This window comes from Macaca thibetana, chromosome 18 (genome assembly GCF_024542745.1).
Source record: "Macaca thibetana thibetana isolate TM-01 chromosome 18, ASM2454274v1, whole genome shotgun sequence".
NCBI classification, from domain to species: domain Eukaryota; kingdom Metazoa; phylum Chordata; class Mammalia; order Primates; family Cercopithecidae; genus Macaca; species Macaca thibetana.
The window spans coordinates 63,336,207-63,357,669 of NC_065595.1; the positions used below are offsets into that span (position 1 = coordinate 63,336,207).

Genomic DNA, 21,463 nt, shown 5'->3' on the forward strand with positions numbered 1-21,463 from the left:
CTTCCTAGTTTAAGGTTTCTGGTTGAAGATTTATGCACAAGACCAGGTGTGGTGGCTCATGCCTATAATCCCAGCACTTTGGGAGGTCAAGGTTGGAGAATTGCTTGAGCCCAGGAGTCTGAGACAAGCTGGGAAAAATAGTGGGACCCAGTCTCTACAAAAAAAAAAAAAAAATTAGCTGGGAGTGGTGGCGCATGCCTCTAGTGCCAGCTACTCAAGTGGGGAGAGGACTGCTTGAGCCCAGGAGCTTGAGGCTACAGTGAGTTGTGAATGCACTGCTACACTTTAGCCTGGCCTGGGTGACAGAATGAGACCCTGTCTCAAAAAAAAAAAAAAAAAAAAAAAAAAAAAAAAAAAGTTAATAGACAATGGCAAAATGACCAAAGGATGGCCCTTGAAAAGTTCTTGGGGACATGAGTGAAGGGCCCCAGACCTAATAGCTCAGCCTCAGGAAAAAGTCACTCATGCATATCCCATGTAGGGTAGCTCAGTCCATTTCCAAGCTCGGATCTTCTGGAGCTTTAGTAACTAACAGAGGCTGCTACTCCACCAGGGCAGAGTATTTTCTTTGGACTCTAAAACAGTGTTAGAGTCAGTGCCTGACCAAGTTCCTTCTGACAGCCTGATTTTCTTTCAAGACTTCCTACAATACAAAAATTGCCATATAAAGAATCATCTTGGAAAGCCAACGTGACTCTCTAAAATATCACTAATGTCATTTCAGATATTCCTAGAGAGATAGATATATGGTTTAATTAAGAAACAAAACGTAGGGCTGGGCGCGGTGGCTCACGCCTGTAATCCCGGCACTTCGGGGGGCCGAGGCAGGCTTGTCACCTGAAGTCAGGAGTTCAAGACCAGCCTAGCCAACATAGTGAAACCTCATCTCTACTAAAAATACAAAAATTAGCTGGGCATAGCGGCGGGAGCCTGTAATCCCAGCTACTTGAGAGGCTGAGGCAGGAGAATTGCTTGAATCCGGGAGGCGGAGGTTGCAGCGAGCCAAGATCGTGCCACTGCACTCCAACCTGGGTGACAGAGCAAGATTCCATCTCAAAAACAAACAAACAAACAAACATATCAAACACCCACACTAGGCCTCATGAAAAAAGATTTTTGAGAGGCCAGGTCTTGTCTATTCCATGAGACATAGTGCATCTGGGAGCTCATGACAATGTTGGCAATCTCTATCCATGCTTTGTGAAGCTCTTTCTTCCTCCTGTCTCCCAGTTTCTGGATTGAGCGTTCAGGGATAATGCTGAAAGGTTTTAATCAGTACAGTCACTCAAAATTGCTTAGTCTACTAAATTGTGAGGTCCTTAAGGGTAGGGACTATGTTTCACCCACCCAGTATTTAGTAAAGTGTTATCCTAGTGGATAGTGGGAATCAAGTTAGTAGAATATTTACTCAATAACTTAATGCATTAATGCAACATTTCCCAAAGTGGTTCATGTTGTGATTCAGGTAGCATCTGTTTAATGAAAACATGACTGTGTGGCAAAGGCCAGGCTGGGTGCGGCCAAGGAAACATACCCAATAGTTGGGGGGACCATTCCATCGGGGTGACCATTCCAAAGACTAGTGGTTTTCAGAGCAACGCAGGAAGCAGGCTGGTGAACATCTCCTCTGATCTGTATACCTTCGACTTCTAACTCTGCACCTCACTGGACAATATCATACCTTCTGCTGTTCTACCTGTCTGGAAGTAGTCTGGGGAGCTTGCCTGACCTGCTGACTACAGGATGCTTAGACAGAGGGCAATCGGCCTGGAGGAGAGAGAGAAACTGACTTTTGAAAGGACAACAAAGGTATTCAGGACTTATGATACCGGTGGATAAGGAAGAACCAATAGGTAAAAACATGTCCACTGGTGAGAGACTAATGAAACAGAACACCTTGGGATTGCTTTGTATGAAGTTATGGTCCTAAAAGTAGGCTGTGGCAAGGAAGAATGTAAGAGGGTGAGGTATGTGTTTTTAGCAAAACTGTGGCACAAACTAACTTAGATGCAAAAAATCCATTGCATAAGAAAGTCTCCCTCTATAAACCAGGTTCCACTGAGGACATTTTTGCCTTTCAAATATAGACGTAAAAAGCAAAAACAAGATTCTATTAGGATTAGAGACACATACTAAGTTTTATGATCACATATAGTAGAATCTCAATATATAAAATAATACGGGATAATATTTCGAACTTTCCTTCTCAAGCAGTTGAGTCTTGGGTAGATATTTTCTGCTAAATAAAATGTGAAACTGGCAAGAGCTGAAAACATGAATTATACATGTTTATTCCAAAATATACAAGATTATTTTAATCAGGTATTCAGTATTTAATTATCTTTAATATGTGAGCAACATTCCATGCAAGATGATGTTACCTGAGGACAAGCAGAGCAAACGAAGTTGTTTAAGGCCACTAATGATGATTTAAGTTAAGTGATGTAACCGATGATAATTTCTGTAAATTAATCATACACAGTGTGATTTTTTACTAAAATTTAACTGGGCTATTTTCAGCACAGGACAAGCACCTCTATTTTCTTGGAGGGTAACAAATTGCATCCAGAATAAATAAGCTAATGTTCCTCCTTCCTTACTTATATTTGTAAAAGAGATATTGAGATCTTGATCTGTTTTCTCTGTGATGTGGGAAAATAAGGTCATAAAATGGCAATAAACATTTCTAAATGCTAAATCTATCTTTCTGGTCAAGGCCAAATACACAACTTAATACCTTGGCCCTTTCTATAACAAATCTTACACTCTCTTCTATCTTGTCATTTTAAAACGAAAATAGGGGAGTTTGTGATCATAAAAGGGAACACATTCTGCGACTTCCTGGTGAGCAAGGGAAAATGATCTAAAATCCTAAGGCCACTGGCAATGGGTAGACAGTTGTTGGTGGCACCTACTGTGGAGGTCCTGCTCTTCTTTCTCTCATTCTTCATGTTCCTCTTGCCTTACTCTTAAACTCCCTTTCCAGCACATTTGTCTCTTTTTTCCCCCCTCTCCTAATTAATGTTTATAAGTTGTATCCATGGGCACCACTTGCTCCCACCTATGGTGTGACCAACAGCGTCATTAGAAAGCATTAATTGAACATCCCTTGCTTGTCTGCTGCTGCAAAGATGACCAAATGCCTACAGTGAATCCCTAGTGGCCAGAGGGCTTATGATATATTGTGAGAGCCATGTCATAAGCCCTTTGGCCACTAGGGATTCAGTGTATGCATTTCATGACCTAGCCATGAAAAAATGTGAAAAGAGATAAATAACAACTCTCATTCTTCTATGCATTCTTGAAAAAAGAGGATGCCAACCTCTTAATTAGACTTTGATGATAACAATTTCTGGAAATAGGGAAATTGCCTTGCAGGCCTTGTTCTTTGAGCAAGGATGGGGACTGTGGTCAACATGTCTTCATGAGGGTTTCTATGACTACCAGTGATTATCTCTAATTTTTTCTTGTTCACTGTGACTTCAACATTCTGTTTTATTATTCTTCTAAGTTCAATTTTACCATTGTGCCATGACTTCTGATTTTTTGGCTTGGATAATTTTTTGACGCTGTTTGTGACCATGAGACAAGCTCAGAGTGTGAGATGCACAGTTTTTCCAGAGTTCCCACACCTGGAGCAGAATTATTACTGTCCAGATGATGACCAAAGCAAGAATAATCCAGCACTGTAAAGGAAATTTTCAAGGTAGGTAATTTATTAAACCCAAGGAAAACACAAACACACCACACATTAGAAGATGCTGACAAAGGGGAAATAGTCTTGCAAAGCTGGCAAGTCCTTATTCCATTTTGATTTTTGTGCATGTCTTTATTTAGAGCTGCTTTTCTTGATTTTTCTTTACATGCAGAAATAGGAGCATACTGAAGGTCCTCCCCTGTCTTACCCCATGAGGAAGGACAGGCAGGCAATCACGACTTACTTTAGAAAGACAGTGGTGGACCCTGCCCAGGAGAACGGGGGCACTGTGTTCTTGTTTGAGGAGACATCAGGAAGAGGAAATCTCCATGAATCTTTTCAGGGTCAAGCTGTCTTAAATTTTTTTTTTTGAATTTTTGTGGGTACCTAGTCATGTATATATTTCTGGGGTACATGAGATATTTTGATACAGGCATATAATGTTTAATAGTCACATCAAGGTAAATGGAATATCCATCACCTCAAACATTTATCCTTTTTGTTACAAACAATCCAATTATACTCTTATGGTTGTCTTTAAAAGTGCAATTAGATTATTATTGACTATAGTCACCCTATTGTGCTATCAAATACTAGAGCTTATCATTCATTTGGCCTTGCATCTATTTTTTTGTACCCATTAATCTTCCCCACTCTCCCACCTCAGCAGCACCCCCTTAACTACCCTTCCCAGCCTCTAAATGATCATCCTTCTACTCTCTATCTCTCAAGTCACCTTTTTGGCATCCCTCCACCTGCCTGAAGCTTGTCCATGCCAGGTTATAACATTCCACTAAAGAGAAAGAAAGGATTCTCTTGTTGAAAAGTACAAACAGCCCCGAACAATGACTACATTTTTCAGTCTGCCTAGATGTGCCTGGGTGACTAATGCCGGCTAATGGAATATAATTTGAAATGGCATGTGCAATTTCTGGAAAACATCTCTAAAGTGAGGGGCATACCTTTCTTTACCCTTTCCGGGTAAAGAAAAGCAGCTGATGGGACTGGGTGAATAGTGATCTTTACCTTGAGGTGGAAATTACAGTTTGAGGATTAGAGAACCAAAAGATAAATGTTCTGACCTACAGTGGGGTGCCATACCAGCCCTGGATGTGCACCTCTGCATTTTGTTTAGTTGAGAGAAAAACAGACCTTTATCTTGTTTCCTTACCAAGTAAAGGAAGGGCCTGTGTTGGCCCCATAGGAAGCCAGAGTCCCATGCTATTGAACCATGTGGCAACTTTAGCCAAGGGCTCTGCAGAGGGAATATGTGTGGAGAGAGAAGAGACAAAATAGCTTACAGTTATTTTGCTTTCTGTAACTTTGTGCACTAAACTGTGCATCTGCACCTGTTCCTAAGTGAAACAGGTAGTCCAGGCAAAATCTTGAGATCCCTGGTGAAGCTATGTCAGGATGTAGCACTGTATTTGCAGGTGGTGGTAGTCCATTAGAGGAATTTAAACAAGACAGTGGCATGGTCACACTTGTACTAAAGATTTCTCTACCTGTAGTTAGAGAATACATGTGGGAGTGGGGAGGCGCCGAAAGATCTCAAAGAAGCAATGATTTCTTGCAAGAGCAGTTTATGAGAGAAGACTGGAAGAAAAGAAGGAGTATGCCAAGAGATGGGGACAATGTCCTGGCAAGCTACGGCAGTGTCTCCTGATTCAGGCCTCCTTGCCCACACATGTATGTTCCAACCACAGTCTGAACACATACATGACATTTTTTTTAGACAGAATAAAATTAATTTTCCCATTTACTTATAATAAATTCCAATTCTACAGAGATCGAGAATGATGAATGCCCAACAGACTGATGATTTTAAATTATTACTTTTTAAAATCAGAAAATGGTTCTTACTACTAAAAAATGAAACCATGGCACTTTTGGGTAAAAGTAAACAGAAAACGGCCAGGCTTGGTGGCTCACGCTGTAATCCCAGCACTTTGGGAGGCCAAGGTGGGCAGATCAGGAGATCGAGACCATCCTAACATGGTGAAACCCTGTCTCTACTAAAAATACAAAAAATTAGCCAGATGTGGTGGTGGGCGCCAGTAGTCCCAGCTACTTGGGAGGCTGAGGCAGGAAAATGGTGTGAACCCAGGAGGCGGAGCTTGCAGTGAGCCGAGATCGTGGCCACTGCACTGCAGCCTGGGTGACAGGGTGAGACTCCATCTCAAAAAAAAAAAAAAAAGAAAAAGAAAAGTAAACAGAAAACTTAACAGAGGTGAGAATGTGAGTTAACGTTGTCCAAATGCCTACCGTTTGGATATTTTCTGACCATCTGAAATTGTACCTGCAGAGGATAACTGAATGTCATATTCTTTCACTTTTCCAGGCTTCCTTACCTGAAGATTTTCATGTGTTGTATACTTAAAATTATACAAGTACTATTAGAGCACCTTTGAATAAGCACATTCTGAAATATACCAATTATATTACGCAGAGTACAATGCTGAGCCATTTTATAGATGCAGAATGTATTTTGGCTTTTCATTAACATTGATTGCTATCCTAATCATCTGCAGTTTGATTTCGTCTGTGAATACCTCTGTCAATCAGTCTGCTCCTACAAATAAATGCCTTCAGAGGCATTTCCTTTTCAAAAGATATGGTATTGTTAAAAAAAAAAAAAAAACCAACGACTCAACTGAAATCTTCTCCAATTTGGTCACAGTAGGCAGCACAATTACAATCACCCGCGTCTCCATACAAAGCTTTTAAAAAGTGGTTTCATAACAGTTTTTGAGAATAAAAAGGTGGAAGGTAGTGTTCTTTGAGAAATGATTAATAGGTCATCATTTATATTGGTGGCTGAGCAAAATGTCGTAGGACTTAGGAAGTGATTTTTATGTGAAGATAATCCAGGCAGTAAACGATAACATCTCCTAATGTTATTTTGGACTGTCAGAGTTCAAAGGTGCCTGTGCTGACTCTACGAGACCTCGGAGATATGCTTCCTATGGAATTGTTCTTATTTGGATTTCCAGGAGAGGGTTGGTTATCTCGGCTAAATGGACAGATGAATTCCCCTGGGAGCCTGCTAAGAGAATGTGGTTACCTTGACCGGCCATGGACCAGTGCCCTTCAGGAGGTGCCGCAGCAGGGGGACTGCCTATCTTATGGGGTACAATTGATGGGAGTAGAATATTCACAGAGAAGAGAAAAACCCATCAGTGTTTACTCCAAAAAAAGTTGGGAAAAACTTGCAAACTACTGATAAATCTAGGAGAAAGAAGCAATGATGACAGAATAAAGCCGTTTAATGGTACCTAAAGACAGCCGTGATGGAAGATGGAAAAAACACAAAAACAATGACAATCAAAACAATATGACAACACAACTTGAAAAGAAGCAGTGGAAATAGCCTCTGATGAAGCCAAGTTATTTTTGTCCAGACTGCTCATGACTAGCTGAGTAGTCTTGTGAACATGTTCTGGCACATTCTAGACAACTTGTTTTACAGCCAGACTTTATATATACATACATGCATATACATATATTTACCTGAATCAAATTTTCTCTTTTAAAGTCTCTTTCTTTAAATGTTGTTGCTGTTCTCACCAAGTTTGCTGTACAAATCTACTTTCCTGAGTGCTGAGACCCCAAAAGTGCAGATACTAAGCCTGGTTGTGGTAGCTGTTTAGCTGACACCTGCTTTTGGGAATTTCTTCCCTACTCACAGCATCTCCTGATGACACTGTGGCCAGGACTGTTGAAGGCGATCACCACATTCTCTGAGCTGATGGAAAACTGGATTCAGGGGCATCCATGCAGAGCCTTCAATGAGCTAATGAGATGTTCACTTTGGGAAATTTAGGTGGGGATGTTCCTAGAATCACTGGACTCTGGTGAGCTTATCTTCCAGGTCAAGTAAAGGAAGGGCCCACGTCGGCCCCACTGGAAGCCAGAGTTGATGCTACTGAACTGTGGGGCAGCGTTAGCCATGGGCCCTACAGAGGGAGTGTGTGTGGAGGCAAGAGAGGAGCCAGTCATGGAATCCCAGGGAAAGACACAGACAGCAGCTGCCTAATGGCCTTGTAGGTCTAGTTAGGCCTGGCTCCCTGCCCAGAGGGTGAGACTCTGTGGTCACATGCGGCAGAACCAGGGCAGGCCCACAAAACTTACTCATCCAAGTAAAGGGGACCCTCCTGCCCAGTGGGTAACTGCAAGCATACAGAACCTCCACCGCTGTGGTCTACATCTAAGTGGGGCCAATGTGAGTCAGTCTCTGAAGCAGCCCCAGCAGAACTGGCTAAGTTATCCTTATACAGTTTTATACCCATTTAAGTATTTATTGGCTTGGATACAGTATGCACGCTAATTCAGACTATACATACACTCTTTGAAAACTATCATCAATGCCTGCATGAGCGAGCAGTGGTCAGATACCATGTAGGAAGTGAGGAGGACAATCTCTGCAATCGGCTGTTTTCAACACCTTACAGAGTCTTTCTCTTTCAGTGAGTTTGGCCTGCCCTGACCTCTGCAATAGTTGCTGTTAATGGGAATTAGATTTGTAATTCCTCAAACACTGCCCCTTCCTCCTGCTTCCGTCTTCCCATCATTTTTAAAGTGCCTTATTCTGACTCTTTATACATCTAGGAATCTGACCCTTCTAACTTTTTTCATTTTGGAACCGGTTTTTATTATCTTTTAGAATTCTATACCCAGTCTTAAATTTTAAACAAACAAATCCACATCCAGTCAACCTTCTGAAATATTTTTTTGCTGTGATAGAGAAGGAAGTATGATGACATTCATTGTTTCTGGATTAAAGTATTTTTGTTTGTATTAAATTTTATTTATTTTAGAGACAGGGTCTTGCTCTGTCACCCAGGCTGCAGTGCACTGGCATAATCATGGCTCACTGCAGACTTGAACTCCTGGGCACAAGTGATCCTCTCATCTCAGCCTCCCAAAGTGCTGGAATTATAGATGTGCACCACTGCACCAGCTTATTTCTGGATTAAGTTTTGGCAGATAAGAGTGTTGGTTTGTAAGGTATCAGCCAAATAGTCTTTGCCTGTACTGAGCATGAAGTCAAATCAGATCAATACATGTGACTTTAATTCAACAATTATTTATTGAATAGCTATTATTACATGCAGTGCACTGGGCACTGTAGCAAAAATTGAAAATTTTTAACATTATACCTTCAAATTCCTGTCTCATAAATTTTCTTGTTCCCTCACTCCCACTTTTCCTGCCCTCTGATGGTTCTCATGATAGTTTATTCCATTCACTGGTTCCTCAGCTCTGCCCTCTTCTCCCATTCTATCCATTCCTGGTGGTCTTCACTTCCTCCCTTGCCAGCCTAGGAGAGACAGCAGGTCAAACATTTTTTTTTTTTTTTAGCCCCCTCAGGTCCCTTGCTGTATGATCCTTCTACCTCACTCACTGTGGACAATATACACCAAGGACTGATTCCATTGTCCTTCTGTTTTTCCACACAGAGGCTGCTGAGTGTCGCTGGGGATGGGACTGGTGCCATGGCAAATTCCCAGCGTCCACTCTCGGCTCTACTCCCAAAGCTGATTAGGAATAGTATCATGGGTCTCCTGGTTCTGTTCCAGCTGTCCTAAGCCCTCGAGTCTACTCATTATTTCTCATCTAGACTTGGTTGGAAAAACAAAGTAGTAACCAATAAACGTCAAGTGAATAAAAATGGAATGGTCTGTGCCTCTAGGAATCATAACTAGATACCAGGCACGTGCTGTCCACTTTAAATGCATGATCTCATTTCATTGTCAAACAACCCAACGTGGTAGGGACTAATCTCTGGATAAGAAAGCAGACTTTTAAAGAGGAAATAACTTGTCTGAGATAATATATTTAGTAATTGTTAAATTTTTTTAGAGATAAGATCTCGCTCTGATGCCCAGGATTATAGCTCACTGTAACCTGGAACTCGTGGGCTTAGGGAATCCTCCTGCACAGCTGGGATTACAGGAATGTGCCGCCATGCCTGGACAATTTTTTTCTTTTCTTTTTCTTTTTTTTGTAGAGATGGGGGTCTCACTATGTTGCCCAGGCTGGTCTCCAGCTCCTGGCATCAAGCAGTACTCCTACCTCAGTCTCCCAAGGTGCTGGGATTAGCTCCTTGAGCCACCGTACCCATCCAGTTACTACATTTTGAACACAGCATGTTCTTAATCACTAGGCCATAATGACTGTTCTTATCACCTCTAAAAAAAAACACACACACACACACACACGCACAGAGTCTATTTCATATTGCTAACAGTATCATTTGTAATGTAATGTTTGTTACCTGATTATGCCATTCTTTCACTTTAAATTCTTCTCAGACCCTCTATACTTTTTCAATATAACTAAGACTTTGAATGTGACTCAAGGTGGGAGGTTTCCTGACCTGGCCTCCATCTGCCAGACAGCCCTGTCTCCCCATCCCATACTCCACACAGCTCAGCTCCAGTGACACTGGGCTCCTTGTATTCTTCCCCACATGCCACATTCCCCATTGATTCTGTGTTTCATGCTCTCTAAAATACTCACTTCCAATCTCCGTACAAATTCTTATTCCTTCTGGAAGAGTAGGTACAAATATAGCCTCCTTCTTAAAATATTCCCTGACTAAAGGAATCATGGAAATGATAGGCCTCATCTAATTTACAATCTAGTTGAGAAAATAAATCACATAAACGTGAACAATCAGCAAACAATACAAGTCAGAATCTAATCAAGTGCTAGATTGTATGGTACATGTCGCATATGTAATGCACCAAGTAAAAGGCTTTGGAAAAAAAGAAGTCTAGAAGATGCAAGAGTTAAGGAGTGAGAAAACATCTCAATTTAGGAGGTGTAGCTGGCTCAGAGCAGCATACTCTTCAAAGACAAGGTTTTTAGGACAGCGTGCAATTCCTGTTCCATATTTTGTTCAAATCTAACCACTTCCTTTCTCCTCTGGCTTTATATATATACGTGTATAAATATATATAAAATATATATATTTAATTTTTTTATACGTTTAGGGATACAAGTGCAATTTTGTTAGATTGTGTAGAAGTAAAGGCTGGGCTTTTAGTGTAGCCATCCCCTGAAAAGTGTACATTGTACCTATTAAGTAATTTCTCATCCCTCACCACCCTCCCATGCTTCTGATTCTCCAATGTCTGTTATTCCATTCTTTATGTCCATGTGTACACATTATTTATCTCCTAAGGGAGAACATGTAGTGTTTAACTTTCTTTTTCTGAGTTATTTCACTTAAGATAATGGTCTCCAGCTCCATCTATGTTGCTGCAAAAGACACGGCTTCATTCATTTTTATGGCTAAGCAGTATTCCATGGTATATATATACCACATTTAAAATGCAATCATTGCCGGGCATGGTGGCTCATGCCTGTAATTCTAGCACTTTGGGAGGCCGAGGCAGGTCGATCACCTGAGGCCAGGAGTTTGAGACCAGCCTGGCCAACATGGTGAAATCCCGTCTCGACTAAAACAATACAAAAATTAGCTAGGCCTGGTGACGGGTGCTTGTAATTCCAGCTACTCAGGAGGCTGAGGTAGGAGAATTGCTTGAATCTGGGAGGTGGAGGTTGCAGTGAGCCGAGACTGCACCACTGCACTCCAGTCTGGGCGACAAGAGCGAAACTTAATCTCAAAAAATAGTAATAATAATAATACTAACTCAATCATCTATTGGTGAACACAGGTTGACTCCATGACTTTGCAATTCTGAATAGTGCTGTAATAAACATGAGTGCAGGTATCTTTTTCTTTAGGTAGACACCCAGTGGTGGGATTGCTGGATCAAATGGTAGTTCTACTTTAGTTCTTTAAGAACTCTCCATACATTTTTCATAGAGGTTGTACTAATTTACATTCCCACCAAAAGTGTATGGACATTTTCTCATTTTTCCATATCCTTGCCAGCATCTGTTATTTTTTGATTTTTTTAATGATAGCCATTTTGACTGGTGTAAGATGGTATCTCACTGTGGTTTTAATTTGCATTTTTAATTTGCATTTTTCTGATGATTAGTGATATTGAACATTCTTTCATATGCTTATCAGTCACTTGTATGTCTTCTTTTGAAAAATGTCTGTTCATGTCCTTTGCTCACTCTTTAATGGGGTTATTTGGTTTCTGAAATTGTTGAGTTGCTTGAGTTCCCTGTATATTCTGGATATTAGTCCTTTGTCAGTTGCATAATTTGCAAATATTTCCTCCTATTCTGTAAGTTGTCTGAGTATTTCTTTTGCTGTACAGAAGCTTTTTAGTTTAATTGAAATCCCATGTTGTTTTTTTTTTTTTTTTGGTTGCATTTACATCTTTGAGGTCTTAGTCATGAATTCTTTGTCTAGGCCAACATCCAGAAGAGTTTTTCTTAGATTTTCTTCTAGAACTTTTATACTCTCAGGTCTTACATGTAAACCTTTAAGCCATCTTGAGTTAATTTTTGTGTACCCTGAGAAATAGGAGTCTAGTTTTCATTCTGCACATGGCTATCCAATTTTCTTAGCACCATTTATGGAATAGGGTATCCTTTCCCCAGTGTATGTTTTTGTTTACTTTGCCAAAGATCGGTCATTTCTGGGTTTTGTTTTTTGTTCCATTGATCTATGTATCTATTTTTATGCTAGTATCTTGCTGTTTTGGTTACTATAGCCTTGTTAGTATAATTTGAAGTCAGGTAATGTGATGCCTTTAGCTTTGTTCTTTTTGCTTAGTATTGCTTTTTGCAGTTTATGCTCTTTTTTGGTTCTATATGAATTTTAGGATTAAAAATATGGAATGTTTCATGAATTTGCATGTCATCCTTGTGCAGGGGTCATGCTCATCTTCTCTGTATCATTCCCATTTTAGTATATGTGTTGCTGAAGCGAGTACTCCTTTTACCTTTTTATTGCCTTCCATTTCTACCTCTGATATGATCTTTGATGATACTATTCAGATGTTGGCCAGATTGTCTGAGAGCTACAGACTTGACCTCCTCGTTTGGCCCTTTCAACTGCTCTTAGATGTTAAGCCACTAGCCTATGTAAGGGAACTATACGAAACAGGCATTTATACTTGCTATGGTTTTTACTGTCGAGACGTTGCCTGCCTCAGCAAAGATTGACTTCTGAATTTACCATGTGGTAAATTCCTCTCAGGTGTCAGTATTAACAAAACTGTGTGCTTACCAACTGTCTTTAATCGTGCAGGTGCTATTACTCTTGTAAGATGAGCATGTTTCCACTTCGAGCAGTGCGTGCTCCACCAGCTTGAATACCAGGAAAGTTATCAGGAAAAGCTATGGCAAAATCATGATGGTTTTAGTACTTTTCCATTTTTATTCTACTATCATTGTATTTCCCTTGGGTGTTTAATCCATACACACACACACACACACACACACACACACACACACACACACCCCACAATCTCATAAACCACTTTAATCCCTTGTGGAAACAAATTGTAGTAGAGGTAGCAAATCTATATCCAGATACCTCTGTATTATGTAAAATATGTCAATATGCTTTTTCCCTCACTTGATATCATCCGTTGACTGTTCTCAAACTCGAGTGTGCATCAGAATCAGCTCGATGTCCCCAAGGCACAGATGCATTCAATAAATGTTAGCCAAATAAATACATGAATGGGAATTTTCCTGCTCAGGAAACAAGCTATGTCCACGGGAAAAGTTTGATAATTTATAAGTAAGATGACTATTTTTGTACTGGGAATAATGCATCGTTAGTGCCGGCACCGTGCAGAGTGGAACCATTGTGCTGATCAGGAAGGACTGGAGCAGCGGCTAATGAAGACCGCTAAAGCCTGCTTTGCTGTTTCATCCACAGCACACAGGCCGCATCTGTCCTGGGGCTCATTTGTCCGTCTTCCGCCTCCTCCGCAGTTAGAGTCTCCTAAACTACAATGGCAATGATTGAAGAAACTGTGGTTGAAAAGTCCACACCAAATTCTCTGTATGTCACTGAAGACAAGGACATTTTGTGTAGAACCTGGCTGCTAATCCACTCTTGTCATGAGGGAAGATTTTTTCTCTTTCTGTAGTGAGCAACAAGGCCACTCGGTAAGATACAGAATTATCTAACTAGTATTTTTGAATCTAGAAAAATACAAGCTTTGCTTCATTAATGGGCTTATTACATGTATGTGCTGAAAACTTGATATATGCTCCTTCTCATGCTTGCAAGTGTGACATGGTTTCTTCCCTTTTCACAGATGAAGAAAGTGAGGTTCATGGAAGTTAAATAACTTGCCCACAGGGCACAACCAGTAGGCAGCTAAGCTAGGACTTCAACTGAGGTCTGTAAGACTTAAAGCACCTGCTCTTCCTGCTCCTCAATAGCTTTCCTGCTCCTCAATAGCTTTCCTGCTAAGCACCAAGAGACTCTAGGCTGCCAGGAACATCCCAGCAGGGACCACTGTCAATCAGTGGATCTCCACTGTCTTTCAGACTTTCTTTTGAAGAAAGATTTAGCTGCTAAAGAAAAGATGAATATACAAAAAGGATAATACTACTGTATTTCATCATATTGCCTCGTTTTAATACAAGAAGACTCATCCAGCTTAAACATTTGATGTCTAAGAAGCTAACCAGCAAGCTGCCCTCTGGGAATGCATACCATCAGGTATGGATCAGTGGTCCTGAGATCATGTTCATAAATCAACAGCTTTGTACAAGCTGTCAAAACTCAGAACATGGTACCCCAAAGTATGGCACCTTGGTGTGCCGAGTACTATGGACTGAAGGACATCGGAAAGGTCTCAGAAGCAATGTCTCTTTGACTTTCTCCCAACCCCCTGTGTCTCATCTGTCTTTCTCCCATGAAGTGAGTCATGGCAACCAGAATTCCTCTTTCCCAAGGCGTGTCACAGAAACCAGAACCCTCTCCTCCAAGGGAAGCCGTGAAACCCAGAAAGGTCACTCTGCCTTCCCCCTTCTCCCTTGAAGACCTTCATTCCAGAGGGGCCCTGCCCCATATTCAGGAGGGTTACACAAAGAGGTTAAGAAGAATTTGAACAGTCAGGCCTTGCTAGGTTCCCTGCTCAGTTTGTCAGGATTAGATCACACCCTTTAGTCTATCACATTTCTACACTGCTGTCCATTCTTCATCAAACCGAAGAATAAAAAAAGCTTTCCCTGGGTCTTAGGGTCTTCATTTCTGAGAAGTCCCATGTTACATAAAACTTTGGTTACCTTCATTATGCTTTTCTCTTGTTAACCTGTCTTTTGTTATAGGAGTGACCATTATGATAGGTGAGGAAATATATCACACATTTCTGCCCCTACAAAGCCAAAAATGTTGGCTTAGGAATGCTGCTAAGCTCAAGACCACAGCTACTCACCTTTTATCTCCACTACCAAGACCTGTAGATACAATGTGAATAATTTTAACCTTGATGTAGAAGTGAGCCAACGCAGACAATAACTTCTCAGATATCCACAAATGCTAGTTACTAGCATCCATGTATTCTTTCTTTCCCCAACAAATATTTATTCAGCATCTACTAAATGACAGGTGCAGTTCTAGGGAACAGGGGTTCAGTAGTGAACACAATTCCAAAAGTCCATGGCTTCATGACAATTACATTCTTGTGTTGGGAGGCAGACAATAAACAAATATATTGTGTATAAAATGTTGATGATGGTATCATGTCTTAGGTGATGGCATATTAACTGCCTTCTGTAAGTAATCTTTTATAAACTCTTTGCTGACTTGGAGGCATTGAAAGTTTTACAAAAATATTGGCTTATTTATTAAAGAGGAAGTATGGTAAAATTTGCACTCATTACAGGTTGAGTATCCCTTATCCAAAATGCCTGGGACCCAGAAGTGTTTTGAATTTCTGATTTTTTCAGGTTTTGGAACATTTGCAGTTTACTTTCTTTACAGGTTGAGCATCCCAAATCTGAAATTCCAAAATGCAAAATGCTCCAATGAGAATTTCCTTTGAGTTTCATGTTGGTGCTCAAAAAGCTTTGGATTCTACAGCATTTTTGATTTTGGATTTTTGTATGTGAGAGGCTTGACCAGCAATATGTTCCAGAAAATATTAGAAAAATGGATGTGTCTCTGTGGTAAACCCTGTCTTAGGCATCTTACATGTATTATCCCACTTAATTATCACCGCAGGCCTAGGAAGCAGGTACTCTTACTATCTTCATTTCCCAGAGGAGGAAAATGAGGTACAGGAAAGTTAAATAATTTACTTGTAGTCAATCCAGGAAGTCAGACTCCAGAACTCACAGTAGGCACTGCTACACTGTCAATGACAAAGTTGCCTTTGTCACTCAACACAATGATGGGATGTTACCAAGGTTGCAGCATATGGCTGCATAAATTGCACACAGCACAGCTGGGGATGGGGGTGGCGAGCTGACCTTGCTTGGTGCAGCAGATCTGTTGCTTTGCTGTCACTGATGTGCAGTTAGGCAATGTCCTTTAACTTGTATATACCTTAACGTAAGCATAAGAAGAAGACACCAGAGAAAAATCATGCTTTTCAACACGAACTAGAAATAAAATTATTCATCTATTATTATTTTCCAATAAGACAATAATTGAAACCATGGAAGCCATGTATATTCCAGAGACGTGTACATAGGCTGACTATATACATCATCTACACTTTAGATAGGCCATTTAAAGTAAAGGATGCTTGCAATTTGGAGGAAATATGAACTTCTCCATACAAAATGCTCACACCTCTCAGCTTAACCTGGAGCTTCCAATTTCCGTGTGGCCACTCCTCACCATCTGCTTATGTTGGCACAGGGTGGGAGGCAATTCACTTCATTCAGGGAGGCATCCTACACTACACTTATGAGCAAAGACCTGCAAGCCAGGTGAAGGAAATAAGGAAGCGGAAATGAACCCACAGTAAACACTTCACTGGGTGGCGTCCCATGGGCAATCTGCATGGACGGGTGTTTGTCTAGCAACCCCCACCCATGGCCGCTTTTCCTCTGACTGCTGGAGGGGTTTGCTTCCTTTACCCAAATCTGTGTCGGGAAAAACTCCACTGAAGTATGGTTTTAAGTTTCTTCTCCCAGACAAATAAACAAGCAGCCCATATTCCAGCAGACCAGATCTGAGTGAGAGCAACTGACACTGGCAAAAGTGGCCATGGCCAGAATGAGTGGTACCTGTGTCAGTCGGAGAAGTGGCTTTGGGCAACAGCAGGAATGTTAAAAGGATGTTACCTGAAGGAAAATCGTTAATTTCATATTTGAGGAAACCTTTTGGATGCTTAGGGAATGATAGTCAAAATTCGGGCTGCTATTGCTTTCTTATTCTCCTTACACTCTGTATCCAGGTTTGGTCCAATTTCAGAAAACATCCTTCCCATTGCCTTGAATTTCTGTCTAGTTTCCTTCTACCATAGCATCTTTAACCAGAAAGAAGGCATCTTCTCTTACTATCCCACTTTCCGCTAGTGTGAGCTTAGAAAGGTATTGATCTCTCTCTCCCTCTCCCTCTGTTTTTCTCCTCTGGGGAAGCTTCTTAGGAAACATCAGCTCTATAAATCACAAGTTTTCCTGCTAAGACCTTTGGCATATAGCTGGCTGCTACTTCACCTTTTTAAAAACATGATCAACATCCTGTGTCCTGTTAGAATTAGGTAACTTAACCTTTCTATCAAGGTTGATTTTTGTTTAGACCCTGGGAATTGCTCTGCTTCATGGCATATAGGCAAAAACAAAAAACAAAACAAACAAAAAACCCTGAAGAAATAAATTGTGGAGAACAATGTTTGTAAGTACAAATATGAACTCTACAGAAAGGATTGGAATCCAGTAGCAGGTAGACATGCTGTACGACTGGACCCATAAGTAATGGAGGACCGTACTGAAGAAATGTACTCTGTACCCCAAAGTTTATAAAATAATTGAACAGGGGATGTGGAAAGGGAATCTGATATTGGCAACACAGCGTGTCTCTCCTGTGAGTTGCTGGAAGTTTGAGGTGACTGATGACAATTCTGTCTGCCCTGATACCAACATTGTTGTTTCTCATCAGCTCCCTCCTCAGGACCCCTGACTATCTCTCCACTTTCCAGCAGAGATATCTGTGTTTCTGGGCACCAGTCCCTTTGGAAATAACACTTTAGCACCTTTTAAACATTTGCTTCACTACTGGGTAGTTATTTGCACATTATTCTGTCTTCCCTCCTAACGAGAATTCTTTAACAGTCAGACTTGTTTGCTCAGCAGCTACCCCAATGCCAGGCACAGAGTGAGCGCTCAGTAAACCCTGAATGAATAAAACAAAAGGAGGGGAAGAAAGCCTGTCAGCTTGTAGGCTCACTTTTGTGTCTCATAAATAAATGGATGCTCCAAGACTTGTAAAAGAGGAACATTATGCCCTTGGGATGCAGGAGAAATCACACATGATTGTGTTAGATTAGATTGGGTTGGTTAGAGGAAAAAAAGAATTTGGCCTCAGAAAGCTATTTTCTTCAATGTGGGAGTTTGATGTAACAGAATCCCGCCTTTGGATATTCCTTATTTGGTTTCAGGTACTGATAACAAAAAGGACAAGGAGAAAGATATTTAGAAATGGTTTATAAGATATTCTGTCCAAGCCACCTTGCCTCTCCTATCACCCCCTCAACCTTGTTATTTTCCTTCCTCTAGGATGATCTTTCTAACTTCCAAATCTGATCATGTCCCTTCCCTGCACAAAACGGTCTCTATTTTCTTCAAAATGATGACTAGAACCCTTGCGCAGTGTGACAGCCCCTTGTGGCCTTGCTGTGAACGCCCTCCAACCTCATCCCTCCTCCCTTCTGCCGCACCCTCAAACCTGGGCTGCAACCACCAAACGACCTGCAGTGCTCCTTACCCACCCTGGCTCCCTGTTCTTTATGACATTGAGGATGGTGCTTACGTCCTCCACTTAAGCGATGCCCTTCCCTGCCTACATAGCTCCTACTCATCCTTCAAAATTTAACTGCTCCTCCACCCACCATCTCTCGTTCACTTTTCACGCTGAGCGCTGTCCAAATCTAGTAAGGCTCTGCAGTTGTCTCCTACGCTCATTTCCTTCCTTCTCGTCCTCTCTTCTCCCACTGTGGGGTGACCACAGTTACACATAAGGACAATACACTTTCTGCTTTACACCCAGTCCACTGCTTGTCAATAACAAGCTTTATAATCTCTCAAAGATATAAAAGCTGAACCACATGAAAGGGCTGTGGAGTTGGTTCCCTAGGGATACTGGCCACCCTGCTGCTGGCTGTGAGACACGTGACTGCTAACCTACGTCAGTACATAGATGTGGAGAAGGATCTGACACCTGACACCCAGTCCCCTACGTCCTCATGGGTGTCAATATTTTACCACCTACATGGGGTATTTTCACTTTACTTTAACATTTCTGCTCAGTCTAAGAAATCACCTCCTCCTTCATTGTGTTTTTCAGAAAACCAAGTGGGTTATTACATTAGTTCTGAGCAATGAGAGGGAAGCAATCCATACACATGGGGTGGAAATTAAATGAAATCCTAGAATTAGGATTTAATTCCCAAGTGAGAATGAGCTGAAGGAGAAGCCTAATAGGAATGCCTCAGCCTCTCAGTTGGCCAATAGAACCCTAAGGTGTCTGTGGTACCCTGAGATTTTTCGTCTTGCACTTTGCAACATTCATTTGTGGGCTTGTCTTTCTGCTCCACCAAGCTCTCAGAGAATAAAGTGAAATGCATGTCTGCCTTCCCACTTCCCAGCACAGTAGCTGCCTAGAGCACAGAACCTCAATACCAGCATTGAATTTCACAGTGAGAAAGTTATTTCCATTTCCATTCTCTTTTAATCCTTTTAGTTCAGGCAGAGCAGAAAAAATTGATTGTGTGTTTTGAACACTCCTTTAACATTTGTTTTTCATCCCTTTTAAGCAGGCTTCAGTGGGCACAGTATCTACCTGGAAATGAGTAACTTGCTTTGTTTTCCTTGTTCTTTTTTAATGGTCAATTCCCTCCCAAATGGCAAGGCAAATGGAAGTAATATCAAGTTGCTTTTAACAAATGTATTCAAATAAAAATAAGTCTATTTGTGGAAAACTAGTAAAATATAACATCAGTAGAAATGGACTTGGCCAAAATCATGATGATGCTATATAAAGGATGGATGTTTAGAAAACACTGGCATACAGCAGGTGCTCAATAAATGTTCATTTGATGGATAAATGAATCTCTCTTCCATCTTCTCTCTTCTTTCAATTTCTATAAGTTTTACAATAGATCTGGTTCGGCCTCAAATTTGTATTACTGTACTTGTCTCATATTCTCAGCTATAGTACTGTATCTGCTTTCTGCTCGGCCCCCACCATGCACTAGCATGACCTACTCATAAATGTACCATGTTTCTTTTAGTTTAGCTTTAAAGACTGATGTCAGACGTTCAAAGTCCTCCAGAAGCTGGCTCCAATCTATCTTTCCATGTGTATCAGCCCAAGTTCTCCTACATAAACCATGCGGATATTTGTGATTTCTAGACTGGACACTAGGGAGAGTCCTCCTGGCCTTGAGCCTTCCTCTCAGTGGGATGCCCACAGAATCCTATAGATCTTTTAAGACTCATTCAAATCCTGCCTCCATGAAACCTTCGCTGAGAGTGATCAGCTCTCTTAATTCCAGCTGAGAGTGATCTGCCTCTCTTCTGAGACCCAGAAGCACTTTGCCTGTGGGGAAACATTCACCATGTGTACATTGTGTTTAAGATACTCCTTTAGCGCCCTGTACTTTCTTTTCAATTGCATGCTCTTGGAAGGCAAGAACCAGTTTTCATACATCTTTCTACCTCTACTTTAATCTTGTTACTGACTGGAATTAAATGAATGGAGACATTTGGGGATGTACTGAGGGAAGGAAATGTGGAAAAATCAATGACCTGCTTACAAATGCTACCTGAACTGAAGAAATGAACAGCAAACTCAGTAGAAAGTGAGGTTCACTGGAAACATGAACATGGTAATTGATCCAATTTGATCACGGGAACCTACCTCCTTTTTAAAAAGGATACGCAATCATATTTTTAAAAGTATTTTTCAAAAGCCATTATTTATAATTAAGTCCAAATCCTTCTATTTTAGAGGCAGGAAAATTGAGATAACATTACAAGCATAATGTATGGACGCCCATGGATTTACATATGACTAGCACAGTATTCATGCTGCAAATATGCATGGGGAAAATGGTCCTAGAGTTCTTTTGCAGCAGACCTTTTAAACCTCAGATGAATCACACTATAAAATTCTCTTAACCTTAGACGTAACCACAAACAATAAGAGCCATATTTGCAGCACGTAGTTCACTCCACTGGGTCTAATATTTGTTGGATGTTTTATAGGAACAATGGAGAAATCTAAGATGCCTGTGGGTTTATTAGGTTGACCATTCCTTTCAGGGTGAAGTGATAGTACCATGAAAAACATTTGAGAAGATCCTCCTACAATAGCTGACTCTAACATTAATTTGTTGTTTTGTTTCATACCAGATGCCTCATTAGAAAAATAGCAATATTGAAATGGCAAAGGCAGCAATGTTAGTAACATTAGCGTTTTTAGAACTATTCTGCAATAAACAAAACAAAGAGACACTATCCTGGGGCTGAATACTGGCCTGAGTGAATCTCATCTGCATGATCTCCTAGAGAGATGGGTCACTTTCGCAAAGACACATCATTCATCAAGCCTAAGACTCTGGGCTTAAGGAAAAATTCTCCTTCCTGACCCTAGTCTAGTGAGAATTTCCTTCTGTTCCTTTTACACCATCAACAGGA

The 21,463-nt window shown here is 40.9% G+C and overlaps 1 protein-coding gene and 1 non-coding gene across 6 annotated transcripts in view; both read right to left on the reverse strand.

The window, feature by feature from the left end:
• DLGAP1 (DLG associated protein 1) overlaps positions 1–21,463 on the reverse strand; it is a 959,039-nt gene that overhangs the window by 369,431 nt on the left and 568,145 nt on the right. The window lies entirely within an intron of this gene.
• LOC126941631 (U6 spliceosomal RNA) lies at positions 12,455–12,561 on the reverse strand. The gene has a single exon (XR_007721398.1). It is a non-coding gene; the product is annotated as a U6 spliceosomal RNA (small nuclear RNA).